General features: G+C 39.9%; 1 protein-coding gene across 1 annotated transcript in view; it reads right to left on the bottom strand.

Moving 5' to 3' along the window:
* ANKRD52 (ankyrin repeat domain 52) overlaps nucleotides 1-13,922 on the bottom strand; it is a gene marked incomplete in the record, with an annotated part of 2,835,210 nt that overhangs the window by 98,321 nt on the left and 2,722,967 nt on the right.

Consider the following 13,922-nt stretch of genomic DNA (forward strand, 5'->3'; position numbering starts at 1 on the left):
GACAATGACCGACGCCAGCCTAGCTCTTTGGTATTCGGGCCGACCGAGGACAGCGGACTACCCACAGGTTATGACTGCAGCAATGTGAGACGAAGAACATCTAGTGTATTACCAAAATGGACCTGTTTAATGGAGTTGCGCTGCTAGAATTTGTAAGCAGCCAAGGGTGCAAACTAAGATAAATGTGACGTTAAAAGTTGGAAATTGCTACTAGCTGTTAACTATACTGTGCAAAACCACTGGAAGTACATAAGCATGGATACTACAAATACAGGGGGAAGAGAGTTGTTTTATGGTAAGAAATTTAAAGGCTAAGGATCAGTAATGCTTCCTTCAGTTATTATTCAGTCATTTATATTCAACAGTGAACAATAAAAGGCCTTAACCAGGACGTAATACGGTTAAGTTCATACATCTGTTCTTTTGCTAGCTAGACTTGGAAGAGGAGGAGCTGGCGGTGATCATAAAGGCCCTCTAGAGAAGCAAAGTCCTCTTTCCTCCTCAAAGGTCATCAGCAAAGTCCTGAGTACCCAGATCAAAGAGCAGCTCCTCCATAAAGTGGGTATCCAGGATCCTGTTCCACAGTTGCCCCTTTTAAAGTTAATAATACCAACTGTGCTTTACTGCAAAGGCATACTACACCCTGATCTTCAACAATAGTAACAAGTGTTTATAAAGCAGACAATGTTGGAGGCTGCAAAATAATTACCCCTCTCCCAAATCCTTATATAGTTTTGATTCAGAAACTTCCTCAAAGTTGTCCAGAACCTTATTTGCCAGTTGGGACAAGAATGTGAAAAGCTGAAATAATTAAGGCACCTTCTCAGGCTGCAAAGTGTTTTTTTTTTAAACAAACGTCTTTATTAAATTATCATCTATAACATTGGCAATTTATATAAATGACAATAAGCCACAGCGACACAATCTCAGTTGCAAACATACATTATAAACCGTGCCGACAACTGTAACTGCAAACATTATACATCTCTTTTAATCTATGAAGTCAATGTCAGTCATCCATTACACAGCTCATTCAAATCCTACCTTCTTTTAAATCTCATTCCTCCTCTGCATGTTCGTATTGATCCCGCCACATGTTTTCATATTTAATTTGCTCCTACCCTTTTCTAAAGATCCCAGTTCTAGTTGTTTTATCTCTTACTATCTTTCCTACTTCTAGTAAACTTGGTTTAGACCTTGATTTCCATTTCTAGTGGTCAGGGAATCTTTAAAGTTTGTCAACTCATTACACACTCCCAGAAAGTATATTTCCAGTTACCGCTTTCTTCCCCATCACACCTCCAACATTTGCGGTCTACCTGAAGAAAAATTCTTTGGAGTCTACCTGAGGTATAAAAATACTTATGAAAACACTTCCAGGTAAGGATCCTAAATCTTTTAGAATTTGTTGCATATTTGGGAGACATACATATATCCCCCACTGGTTCTTTATGAATTGCTTATCTAATCTCTCTTCCCAATCCTAACCTCCTCTGACTGATTCCTAGTCATAATGCAATACTTCATATGTTCTACTAATTATTCCATTTTTAATGGCAGCTTCTATTCTACAGTCTGTTAAAAACTCTACTAGTGCTGGTCTTTCGTTTAGGACCCCCCTATTTCTTTCTCCTTGTCTACACTCTTATATCAGTCCTTGACACGGAAGGCAATCTCTAACCTGCAGTCCAAATAAACTCTTGGCATCTTCCCATTCTATCATCTTTCCCACTTGATTTATTTGCTCCCAATACCTTGGGTTCCTTTACCAGTTTTCTCCAATAAGTTCCAGCCCCCTCTTGCCTACTGTCTACATCCCTAATTGCAGTCATCCCTATCGTCAGAATATCCTTTCTCCACTCCTGTGTTGGCTTAGTTCTTAGAATATTTTCTGCTACTTTATGGATATAATATTCTGTATGATTACTGTCATTCTCCTTAAAGGCCTGCATCCAAAATCCTAGTCTGTCCTTGTTTCTTCAGCTTCCCCCATTTCATCATCATCCCTTTCCACTCTGAAGCATAGTTTTCTCCTTGTGGTATTTACAGGTTCATAGGTTCATACTAGGCTATCTGCCCTAGGGCATTTATAAGCCTAGCCAGAGTGTGTTTGGCTTTCACCACCCATTTTAAATTAATTTTGCTATGCCCTTTCTCGAGGTTAGTATACTGTGCCTCTAACAGTGACACAGAAGTGATACCCAGGGTAAACCTACGATCTCCCAACCACTCATCAAGATTCCTCTTGAAGAGAGTCAATGAGGGACTCTGCCTAACCTGGACTGGGATTTTATTCCAGAGTGAAGGGAGCCTCTGGGTTATGAATCTGTCCCTCCAGCATGTCCTATTTATTTCAGTGCTGAGGTTCAAGTCTCTCGAGCGCGTAGCTCGATGGGATTTGGATTTTCTGAGGTGCAGCATGTCCATTAATTCTGGGTTGGACATGGCTTTATACGTCAGGCACAGATTGCCTCTGAGCAGGCGGTATGCCACTGAGTAGAGCTGGAGTTTCTTTAACTGGGCAGCATATGGCATCTGTTTGAGCCCTTTGATCCTCTTGGTGAGGTACTTTTGGGGTCTTTCCAGTTGCTGCAGGTGTCTGGTAAGGTACATCCCAAAAGGGGCATTGTACTCAATTATGGGCCTGATGAGGGATGAGTAAAGAGGCATGACGACCTCCCCTGATCTAGATGTGAATCCCTTCATGATTAGGTGGGCTATATAAAATGTTTTTCTACCCACTTTGGCCACGTGGTTGTCAAATGAGATACTGCTATCAACTTGGGTCCCCAGGTCCCTAATTACTTCTTCTGTACTTAATGGATTACCACCTATGTGGTAATTTGTGGGCACTTTGTTTTTGCCAAAGGGGATGACTATACACTTTTTGGCGTTTAGCTTGAGGCCATGGCTCTGGCACCAGTTGTCTGTTTCTATGAAGCCCTTTTGGAGGATGCTTGTGTCGGCTGGAGAGTCGATTATGGCACCCAGTTTGCAGTCATCTGCGAATTTGGTCAGCCACAGTCCTTCCGTGTTGGTCTATACCTCCGAGAAATATATACCGAACAAGAGAGGTCCCAGGACTGAGCCTTGCGGGACGCCACTTGTAACTGGTTTGGAGTCTGACATGGCTCCAGCAATTCTAACCATGTGGGTTCTGTCCTTGAGCCAGTTTGCAACCCATCTAGTGACATAGGGGTTTATATTTAAGCTGGTGAGCTTATCTATAATGCCAGAGTGGGGTATTGTATCGAAGGCTTTTGCGAGGTCCAGGTAGGCTGTGTGGACCACCTTCCCCTCGTCAATGGCCTTGGTGACTGTTTCAAAGAAATCAACCAGGTTTAAGAGGCAGGATCTGCCCTTAACAAAGCCGAACTGGGTAGGATTCAGTGTCTGTAGGTCCCCAATATCTTTATTTATGAGGTCCATGGTGATCCTTTCCATAGCTTTGCAGACCAAGCTAGTCAGGCTTATGGGGCGATAGTTTCCAGGATCCGTTGAGGCACCACCTTTGTGGAGAGGGACCACTGTTGCTGTACACCACTCTTTGGGTACATATCCTGTAGTAAAGGCTGAGATTGAACAGTAGTTTTATGTTTGGGGGTTTAGCTCTTCTTGGAGTTCATGTAGGACGCATCCCGGGACACTGTCTGGTCCCATTGATGCTGTGTTTTTTGCTTTGGAGAGGGCAGCTCTTACCTGAGCATCTGGTCAGGGGGGCAGCACTCTGCTGGGATAGATATTTGCCCTTTTGGTGGTGGTGGTGGTGGGGGGGGGGGGTTGCGCTGAACCTGTCAGCTAGGATGTTGGCAATGTCTGTGGGTTCGGTGTATTTTTTGTCATTTTGGACTAATTCTGAGCATATCTGGGAATTCCCACCCAGGTTCCTAAAATAACTAAAGAAAGCCTTGTGATTATCCTTAGTGTCCTGTGCAATTTTTCTCTCGAAGCGACGATTTTATGAGTGCCCGTAGTTTTTTGCTAATACTGATCAGAGATGCCTTCCCTTTTTGGGATTTTGCTCCATCATGTAGTAGCTTCCTCCTTCTATTGTATAGTTTGTTTATGGCTGGGGACCACCAGACAGGACGTCTGCCTTTGGAGGATTGGGTCTTGGTTTTATCTGGGATTGCATGATCCATGCATTCCTGAAGGTGTTCACAGAATGCGTTTATAAAGGATTCTGCGGTCTGGGCCGTATTTTCCACAGGCCCGGGGGCTTTGAAGGATTCCACCACGGTTTTGAGGTGTGTGAAATTTGCTTTAGAGAAGTTTTTAACTGTGGTTTTCAGGGCAGGGGGTGGAGTCGGGATGTGACTATCCAGTGAGATTAGTTTATGGTCTGATCTTACCAGTGAGGGATACACTTCTGGTCTGGAGCATAGAGTCCCCATGTTGGTGATGATCAGGTCCAGTATGTTTTCCCCTCTTGTGGGAGTGGTAACAAGCTGTTCCATAGCATTTGAGTTTATAAATTCTAGGAACCTTTGGGCTAGGGTGTTGGAGCCAGAGTAAGGCTCCCAGTCTATGTTTGGGTAGTTGAAGTCGCCCAATATAATGGTGTTTGGAGAGACCTTCATATTTTCCAGTGTTCTCAGGAAGGCCGAGTGGGGTTCCTGGGTTTGGGAGGGTGGTCTGTAGCAGGCTATAAACTGGAAGGCAGTTTTACCCACTGTTAGTTACACATGGATAGTCTCTGATGATTCATGCTGTGCCACCAACCTGGAGGTGTGGGTATCTTTGACTAATATTGATACTCCCCCTCCTTTTGTGGTTCGGTCCAAGTTTTGGGGCCGAAAAGCATGGTATGAGGTTTAACCTGGTAGTGCTGGGGTGCTCTCGGGAGCCTTGAACCAGGTTTCTGTTACTGCACAGATATCGATGTTCTCCATGCTAAGGAGAGTTTCGAGTGCATGCATCTTGAGGTTTAGACTTCTGGCGTTGAGTAACATTACTCTTAGTTTCTTATCCTTTGTGATACCTATGGAGGTGGGTTTGTCTTTTGAGCCTTGCCTAAAAAAGGCACTATGGGGTAGCAAGAGCCTTTGCCAATATCCGAAAGCCCAGGGGTGACAGGTGCAAGCCGTCCCTAGCGAAGCATCGTGGCTTGTCGAGCATGTCATCCCAGGCTGATAGGCATTGGATCCCCTTTGAATGACACCAATACTTAAGCCAATTGTTGAAATTGATCATCTTGTCTTCATATTGTGGCATCATTCTTGGTGAGGGTAAGATGCTACTCAAGGTCAGGGTCATACTGGCCTGGGCTACATGCTCAGAGAGCTCCTCTATGTCTCTTTTCATGTAGTCCAGGGAGGTACGTCTCAGGTCATTCACACCAGCATGGACAATGACTGAGTCGTATTTGTACTTGCCTTGGAGTGACCTGAGTGCTTGTGTTATGTGGCGGATCCTAGCGCCTGACAGGCAGCTCACCGTGACCTTCTCCTTGTTCAGCCTGGTGAGCGGGACGTCAGTGTGCCTGACGATAGAGTCACCTATTACAAGTGTATCAGGTGTGTTGTTTAGCCTTAAGGGCTGTGACTGTTCGGCACACTGGCTTTGTGAGCTATGTGTTGCACACATTTTGTTTTGGGGTAGAGGTTGCTTGGGTGTCTGCTTTGGAGGTCTCTGCTGCTTAGGCAGATTTTTATTTAGAGCCTCTGAGTATGTTTTTGTGTGTTTATGTGTTTGGTTTGCTGTCGTGGTAGGTCTATGTGAGACTGGAATTGTAGTGAGTGTGGTTTCCTTCTCCTCCTGACTGGTTTCGCCAGTACTGAGTTGAGAGAGCTTAGCCTCCAGTATGGCTATATGGCTGCATCTCTCATGTGTTGGAATTTGTTGGGAGGAGGAGAGGGTTGTCTGTGTATATGAGGCAGTTGTAACATTGCCTCAAGATTCCCAGATTCACCAGCTGGACCAGAGAGGAGATTATAGGAACCTTACATGTGTAGCTCTCAAATACCGGTTTCAAACTGGGTAAACTCAATCTGCCCTGTTCTACTGGAAGAATAAGCTTATCCCACTTGACTCTTACCATCTTCCCCTCCGAGATAAAGTCCTTCAATTATTTATTAATTGCTATCCACAACTTCTCCTCTGGCTGATAAAAAAATGCCTGACGTGTAAAAGGCTAAAGGGACTAAACATTTTGACTGCTTGTATTTTACTATCCATATTCATATACCAAAGCTTCCATTTTCTCAGTTTTTGTATTCTTTTGTTTAGTCTCTTCCCACATACCCTTAGCTGCCACACTAGAATCATTTTAATCCATACTCCTAAATACTTCATTTTATTATGTCCCCATAAATAAGGATATTGCTGAAACAATTTGTGTGGGTACATAATTTACAGCTTCATTAATTTTGTATCACAAAAAGATGTGAAAAGGTCTCAAAATGTTCCACAACACTATAATGTCTCTTTCTGGTTTTGTCAGGTATAAATATCTGCAAACAGAGCCAACTTTTCTTGACTACCATACCAATTGTTTCCTTGAATTTCTGAGTCCCTTATTTTGTTTTCCAATGGTTCTAAATACAATGCAAATAAAGGAGAAAGAAGACACCCCTACTGGTTCCTCTGCTCAAACAGAAATTATCAGAAAGGAACCCATCTGCTTTAATTTTTGCCTCTGATCCCTCATATATTCTCCCTATTAACCTTATGGTTTTTCAGGAAATGCAAATGCTTTCATTGCCCTGCTCATAAAATCCCAGCTTACTTTGTCAAATGTTTTTTTCTGCATCAAGATCCACCAACAACAATGTTTTTTTCTTACATTCTGCTTCCCTCTAGGATCAATATTCTGTTAATGTTGTCAATTTCCCCTCCACAAAACCACACTGATCAATATCAATCAATTTTGGCATTCATTTTGTCATTCTTTTAGCCATTATAGACAAGAACACTATCAACAAGGTTTAGTACTGAAATGGGCCTGGACAAAGCTGGGTCCGATGGAGCTTTACCCTCTTTAGGTATTACAGCTACCACTGCTTTCTTCCAGGATGTTGGTACTTCACTTCCTCTTAAAATACTGTTAAAACCTTCCAGATTTTTTTTATCGTTTTTTCCCTCCTAGCTTCCAAACTTCCACAGGAATACCAACTATTCCTGGGGACTTTTCTGTAGATTGGTTATACAGCACCATTTTAATTTCATCTCCTCCTATCCTGTTAGCAACTGAGCCTCATCTATCTCTAACCTTGGCATATTTAATTCTTCCACAAACATTTCCATTTATAGCTTTTCCTGACTTCCATATTTCTCTGCTTTATACAGATTTTCATAGAATTTCCAAAATATTTCTTATACTTCTACAGGATCCCTTGTCACCTTCCTTGTTACAGGCTCCCTAAGCTTGGTGACAGCCCTTTCTGCTGCCCGAGTCTTTGTGCTCAAAGTTTTTAAAACAGCTGCTTAACAGCAAGCTTCTACACTAAAGCACATTATCAAGGTAATCCCTTATTTTCTGTTTAGCATTCAGCAGTTGCTCCTCTTCTTGTTCTGTGAAATTCCACATTTTGCAATACTTGAACATTTACCAGTCCCTCTAAATAATTCTTGCTACTTCTTAACCATATCTCTTTCTTTTACTTCCACTGTTCTTAAATTTCACTTTAATTTTAGCCCACTCCCTAGCTACATTTTCAGAAGTTGTTTCCATCTTCTGTTACAGTTCCTGACGAATTTCCAGAACACATTCCTTAAATTACTCTCTTTTCAGCAAACAGGTGGGAAAGCATCAGTGTCTAATTTTTATTTCATTATCCTGTGTTTCTATTTTAATTACTGGCGCATGATCTGAAATAGTTATTGGGTATGTGACAAGACCTTCAATTAAATGCACGTGTTCCTGTGAAATGTAAATTCTGTCTAGCCTACCCCAGTATTTGTATCTAGGGGAAAAAACATGTAAATTCGCTTCAAGCTCCTAGTACTGAATTCACATCTTCTATGCCAAATATTGTCATAAATTCCTTTAAAAAATCTACCCTCCATTATATTTTTTTCTTTTTGGATCCCCTAGACACATCTTCAATGTTGCAAATGAAATGTCAGTCCCCACCTATAAGTAATATTCCTTGCTGAAACCGGATTACTTCTCCCAGAATTTTCGTAAGCTCTATTACAGCAGTTTTCAGTGGAATAAAAATACATGCCAGTGTAATCCTCCTCCCTTGCCAGTAGCCCTTAGTACAACAAATCTACCATTATTGTCTTTTTTTACCCTCTTCTATTACAATTGGAGCTCCTCTTGAAATTAATAAAAGTTACCCCTCTCTTTCTTTGCCCCAAGTATTCCGCTGAATAACCATCCTGAAAACCTTTCTTTATCAAATTCAGATACTTAGTTATTTCCAAGTGCATCTCCTGTAGCATAGCTATTTGCACTCTACGTTTTTTAATATAGTTCACTACTCTTTCTTTTTTGTAGTTATTTGCGAGACTGTTAATGCTTAAAATATTATAGAAAGAATCATATTCTTGAAGGATTACTATTCCCACCTTTATGTATAACGGTTTGTTTTTGTTAAATGTCCAGTTCCAGCTTTTATGTTACATTCATGCACTGTTTGGCAGATTAAGCTTTTATACAATTGTTTCTTGTCATCTCCATTTGAGGCTGTCACATTTTGCAGAACTTTTTGTTTTACTGAAAACCCTCAAACAAAAATACACACACACATACATAAGCCCAATACCCCCCCCCCAAACCTATTAACTTAACACACAAAACTATGTACATCTTCAAACATTGCAGTTTTACCCTCCTAACAGGAACAAAAGTTCCAAACCGACAACTACATACACAGTCTCAAGCTAAAAAGAAAGAAAGCTTATCCATGCTAAGACACATGGTAGAGCCTGTGATTCTATTAAGTGCTGTCTGGTTTTTGCCTCATCTTTACAGCTCGCTCAGTTGGGAAAACACTTGAATGCTCTCAGAAATAATTTTCTCTAAGCCATTCCTCTTTATCAGACTGTCTCTGTTAGTGACATGAAGACCAGATACAAAACTGTTTACTAGAAAAAAGCCTTATAATTATTCAATATTCTTTTTCCTTTACTTGCTTTCTGTTAAAACGTGTTACAATATAAAGCTAATGGCCTTAACCCATTCATTCCCCTATGCAAGAATGAGAAAAAGCACACTTTTTTCCTTTTGTCATGCTCTTTTAACCAGATCCTTTTTTGCTTGCATTTCTTAAAAATGAACATGGAGAAAGACAGAAGAACCAAAAAGAAAAAAAAAACAATGGAGTACCTAGTTACATTAGTATCTCCAATACACTTAAAAAATAACTGAAAAAAAACACTTTACTTTATAACATGCAAAGAAAATCATGTACGACTTCAGTAACAGTATTATGAAAAAAATTGTTTCACTTACAGTTAACTTTCTCCCTCCTCTTTCCCTCTCGAGTATTTTTCCAAAGAATAATGACATGAAGTAGGGCATATGCTTTAGAGTCCCTACAAGTTTAACAAAGTCCAGAAAATTCCAATATTTACAGATTTTCTTGTTGTGTCCTGTTTCAGAAATGTACTGATTACTTTGTAATCCCACACTTGTCATTTTCCAAGTTACTGATTTTAGTCTCCAAACGTTAATGACATGAAGTAGGGCATATGTTTTAAAGTCCCCTAGAAGTTTAACAAAATCTAAGAAAATCCAATATTTCCAGGTTTTTCTAGTCAACTCCTGAGCCTTCTTCCCCCTCTCTCAAGCATTTTCCATTGAAACTCTGGGAAAGGTTTCATTGGCACAGTCTCTCTGTTGTTTTCATTATTAGAATAGCAAAAAGCAGAATCTCCTTCCGTTTCACAGCTCACATTTTGTTGTACAAACTTTTGTATTTCTTCCTTGGCACATACTTCATCAAAAATGGCTTTGTTCCTTCGGGGAAAAATATTTGGAGATAGCTTGGTACAGCAGTTTGAATCTCATGCCTGTTTCTCAACATTCCCTAAATAATAGAATATATTTATTCCTTTTCTGCCTGGTGTACAATGAGTAGTCAATTTCCACAAACACTCTGCTATCTCCCACTTTTGGTACCTTGCCCTGCTGCTACAGTTTTGTCAGAATCAACTTCTGCTGGTAAGATTGCATTTTTACTATTAATGGTCTAGGCTGTACTATCATAGCCAGGTTTGGAGTATACACACAATGTGCCCATTTAACTAAACTCCTGTTGTGGAGAATCAGTCCAGTTGCTTATTTTTGCTTTCAGGAAATGAGTACAGTCTTTTCCTTCTAGCTTCTCAGATACAGCAGAAAATCTTTCCCTATGTGCTCTGTCCACTTATTCTATTATTTTTTGAACCATCTCTTCTTGTGCAGTCTCACATTCAGCCAGCCTTTTCCACATTTCGACATCTGAGTTTTGCAGTTTTATCAACTTATACATCTGTTTAAAGCTTTTTCCATTTTTTCCAGCCTTTCATTGTTTGAGTTGATATATTCCATTGGTGTTTCATTTATTTTAGTCAGGTCTGCGTACAGGTGCTTTACACCTTCCTCAAGGTTACTGGAAGCCATTTCTGGAGCTTGCATTTCTTTTTTCTAAATAACTACAGTACTTTTCCCAGTCAGTGTTTTTTGTCACATTTTCTAGCTGATTTTCCTTCAGGTCCTCTGTATGTCTTTTTTCCTGGCATCCAGGCAAGAACTTACTAGCCAGTTACTGAAATTTACTCAGAAATCCAGGTCCACTGGCATTCTCTACTAAGTTTCTGTTTTCAGACTGCATTACCAACTTATTTTTTTTTAATGTAACATAGGCAATTTATGCTACAGGGGCAGCAAGCACTGAATTTGTACATGAAACAATAAAATATAAAGTTGTTTGTTAGCAGCAACCTCTTCAGTATTTACAGCTCTCTCTAACATGGAATTATTTAGATGACTTTTACTTCTGCAGTGATTGTGCATACTGACTGATACTGGTAGATTGTAATGACAGAAGTTTGAGTGGCCTTTTACAGTTAAAGTTTTGTCATTACTGGTTCATATGTTTTGTTGCACTGCTTAATAGGAAGGTGAATAAAAAATCTCTTGCATGTTTGCATGGTCCTAAAAATGTGTGCAAGGGGCATAAGATTTGAAAACAGCCCAAAGATAAACTTTATCCGCCACTGGCCAGATGCATTTTCTTTGAATGTGGGTTTCAATGACGTTTCAATGAATGTGAGTTTCAAGGGCAGAGAAGTCTTAATGCTAAGTCTGTTTTCACTGTGAGACTGCACTGATTTGTTAGCAAACGTCTATCAGTGTTTCTGCTACAAAATTTGAAAAAAAAGTTTTAAATCATATCCAAATATCTGTAATCATTGTATAAGTAACACAGTATACAGAGAAAGTATACCTGATCCAAGGCAGTGAAGTTTTTGAATTATTGAAGCACAGCAGCCACAGGACAAGTAAGGATTTATTAAGTAAAGCGCTTTTTGTCTGCAATAATATGCAGACTTCCTCAGACAAATCACATTTAAAAATGGCAACTTAAGTAATACAGCAATACTGATTGGTAAAGCCATAGACCAATCATACAAGTTTTTAACAATGCTTAAAATTTAAAAACATACACTCAATTGTCACTAACTCAAATAAAATTATAAGTAATAAATAGTAGAAAGTAAAATGCATCCTGAACATTGACACTCAAGCGGAGACCAAATACTGCTCCTAAATATAAGATATAAATAAACATTTATTATCTAGACAAATTCTTTAACTTTAGAAGGCTGCTAATAGAGCAACCTTCATTTAGACCTGGTAATACGTAGGCATTTAGTCTAATCTGCCAACGTAATTCAGATGCTTCCAGAAGTAAGTGTAAGGGAGCCCCTCTCATAGTGTCATGCATCTGGTCTATTACCAAAAATTTAAAGTGATGGTCCTTGTGCTGGATGATATGCTTAGCAAGGGCATTTTCTTGTTTGGCTTTACTGATTGCGTATTGATGTTCATAAATCCGCTGATACTTCCGCACCTTTTTCCTCACTGAACTCACGTAGTGAGCTTGGCGTTTTGAATCCATCTAACAGCAGGCTGCCTTCTATTAACATTCCTGACCCCTTGCAACGGCCAGGTACAAGTAATATAATTAAGCCAACGGATCGTATAGTTTGTATGGAACAACCACCGAACATGGGTACAGCTGGTGAACCACAGAGTCAACCCGGTCCTACCGAACAAACGGAGGATGTCAACAATCATCTGGCTAGCAGTTTGCTCAATGGGGCACCAGTACTTGGTAACTGGCTTTCCGAGGATTTTGTGTTCTCAGGACATGGGCATAGGGCAGCTCGCACGATGTCTAACAGTATACCTGACAACCAAGAGGTAAATAACTTATTAGTTGACAAATTGAAAACATTTGACAAACTACTACTTAAAGTCAAAAAATTAAAATTGGAAATTTCTTACTTCAACGAGTGTATTGCTTGTAAAGTAATTCCAAAAGGCCTGAGACACTTTCAATACCCTACAGGCTTAGTATTGAATTCTGACTTTCATAAAGAGCTAATTAATCTTTTTGATCAACAAGGTTTGGACTTACTTAAACTAATGATCAAGCATTATTCAATATGGGTGGCACAGTTGAATGACGAAATTACTGTTTTGGACAATTCTATTAAATCACATGAGGAATTTGGCAGGTACAAATATGACTATAGTAGATGCTTTAGTAGCATCGACCAGTACCTGACCAAATTAAAGTCCAATAATGTAAAGAAATTAGAGCGTGATTTGAAGGCGTATGAACAAGGGGTAGCTTACCCCCCTCCTTCACAATCTTGGAACCCAATCACGTGCAATGTAAACATGTCCACCACTGTTAACGGCAGTGAGGTTCCACCTGACAATATAAGAGATTTGGACACATTTGGAGAAGCACTACCTGACAATGGAGTTAGGAGGAGTGAGAGGTTGCAGAACCGGAGACAACAACCTACATACAATGCTACCCTTATTGGCCAACAACAGGTTTTTCACAATACCAGCCGTCAGGGGGCTATTCCAAAGCAGAGGAACAACTTTCAGCAACCCAACAGGGTGAAACAACAGAAACAGAACTTTCAGAGACAGTAGGCGATAGGTTTGTCAGTAACCTGGCCCTACCGTTATATACTGGGGAGGCCCTGGTTTGTTCTGACACTGTTGTTCCTAGTTTGGATCTACCTTTGGTCTCAGTAAACAACCCATTGGCACATGTAGCTAACTGCCCGGCCTCCTTCACTAATGAAGTTGTGAGACCTGTTATTTCTACTAACCAACTAGGTGACTTTAATATTTTTAATTATTCAACAGTGCCTATTCCGGATGAATTAGCTGATTTTTTATCAAAAGGGCATACATATGTCCCCCAGCAAAAGTTTGATTTAGTTAGTACTATTATTGACATCAAACTGTTTACCCGTAAACTGAATTTTAATCTGTTGTTTGAGCATAACACCAATAGTAGCAATGTTTCTCAGAGTAATACTAGGCTCCCCAGTATGTTCAACCCCCCTTTGCACCCTTTAGTTCAATCCTTTGAAAACATGTGTGAACTTGATTTAAGACATAGTAATTTGCACTTATTTAATTCAGGTGCCAATGATATGGGCAAAGAAGAAATGTTATTACTTGAATTTGTTAAGTCACATTCCTTACGAATTTGTAAACCTGATAAGGGAGGAGGAGTTGTAGTCTTTGATAAGGTTGATTACTTTGATAGAATGCTTGACTTACTTTCAAATGATGCATACTCGTTAAGTTCTAGATCTGAAGTTAATAATGCTTATCGTAGCATTAAAAATACTCTAGACGAAATGCTACTTGAAGGCAGAATTGATCAAGTTCAACATAAATATCTTACTACTTTATTTCCTAGATTCCCTTGTATCTTTGGTATACCAAAGAT

This window comes from Protopterus annectens, chromosome 9.part0 (assembly GCF_019279795.1).
Source record: "Protopterus annectens isolate FY-2018-M chromosome 9.part0, PAN1.0, whole genome shotgun sequence".
In the NCBI taxonomy this organism is placed as follows: Eukaryota; Metazoa; Chordata; order Ceratodontiformes; family Protopteridae; genus Protopterus; species Protopterus annectens.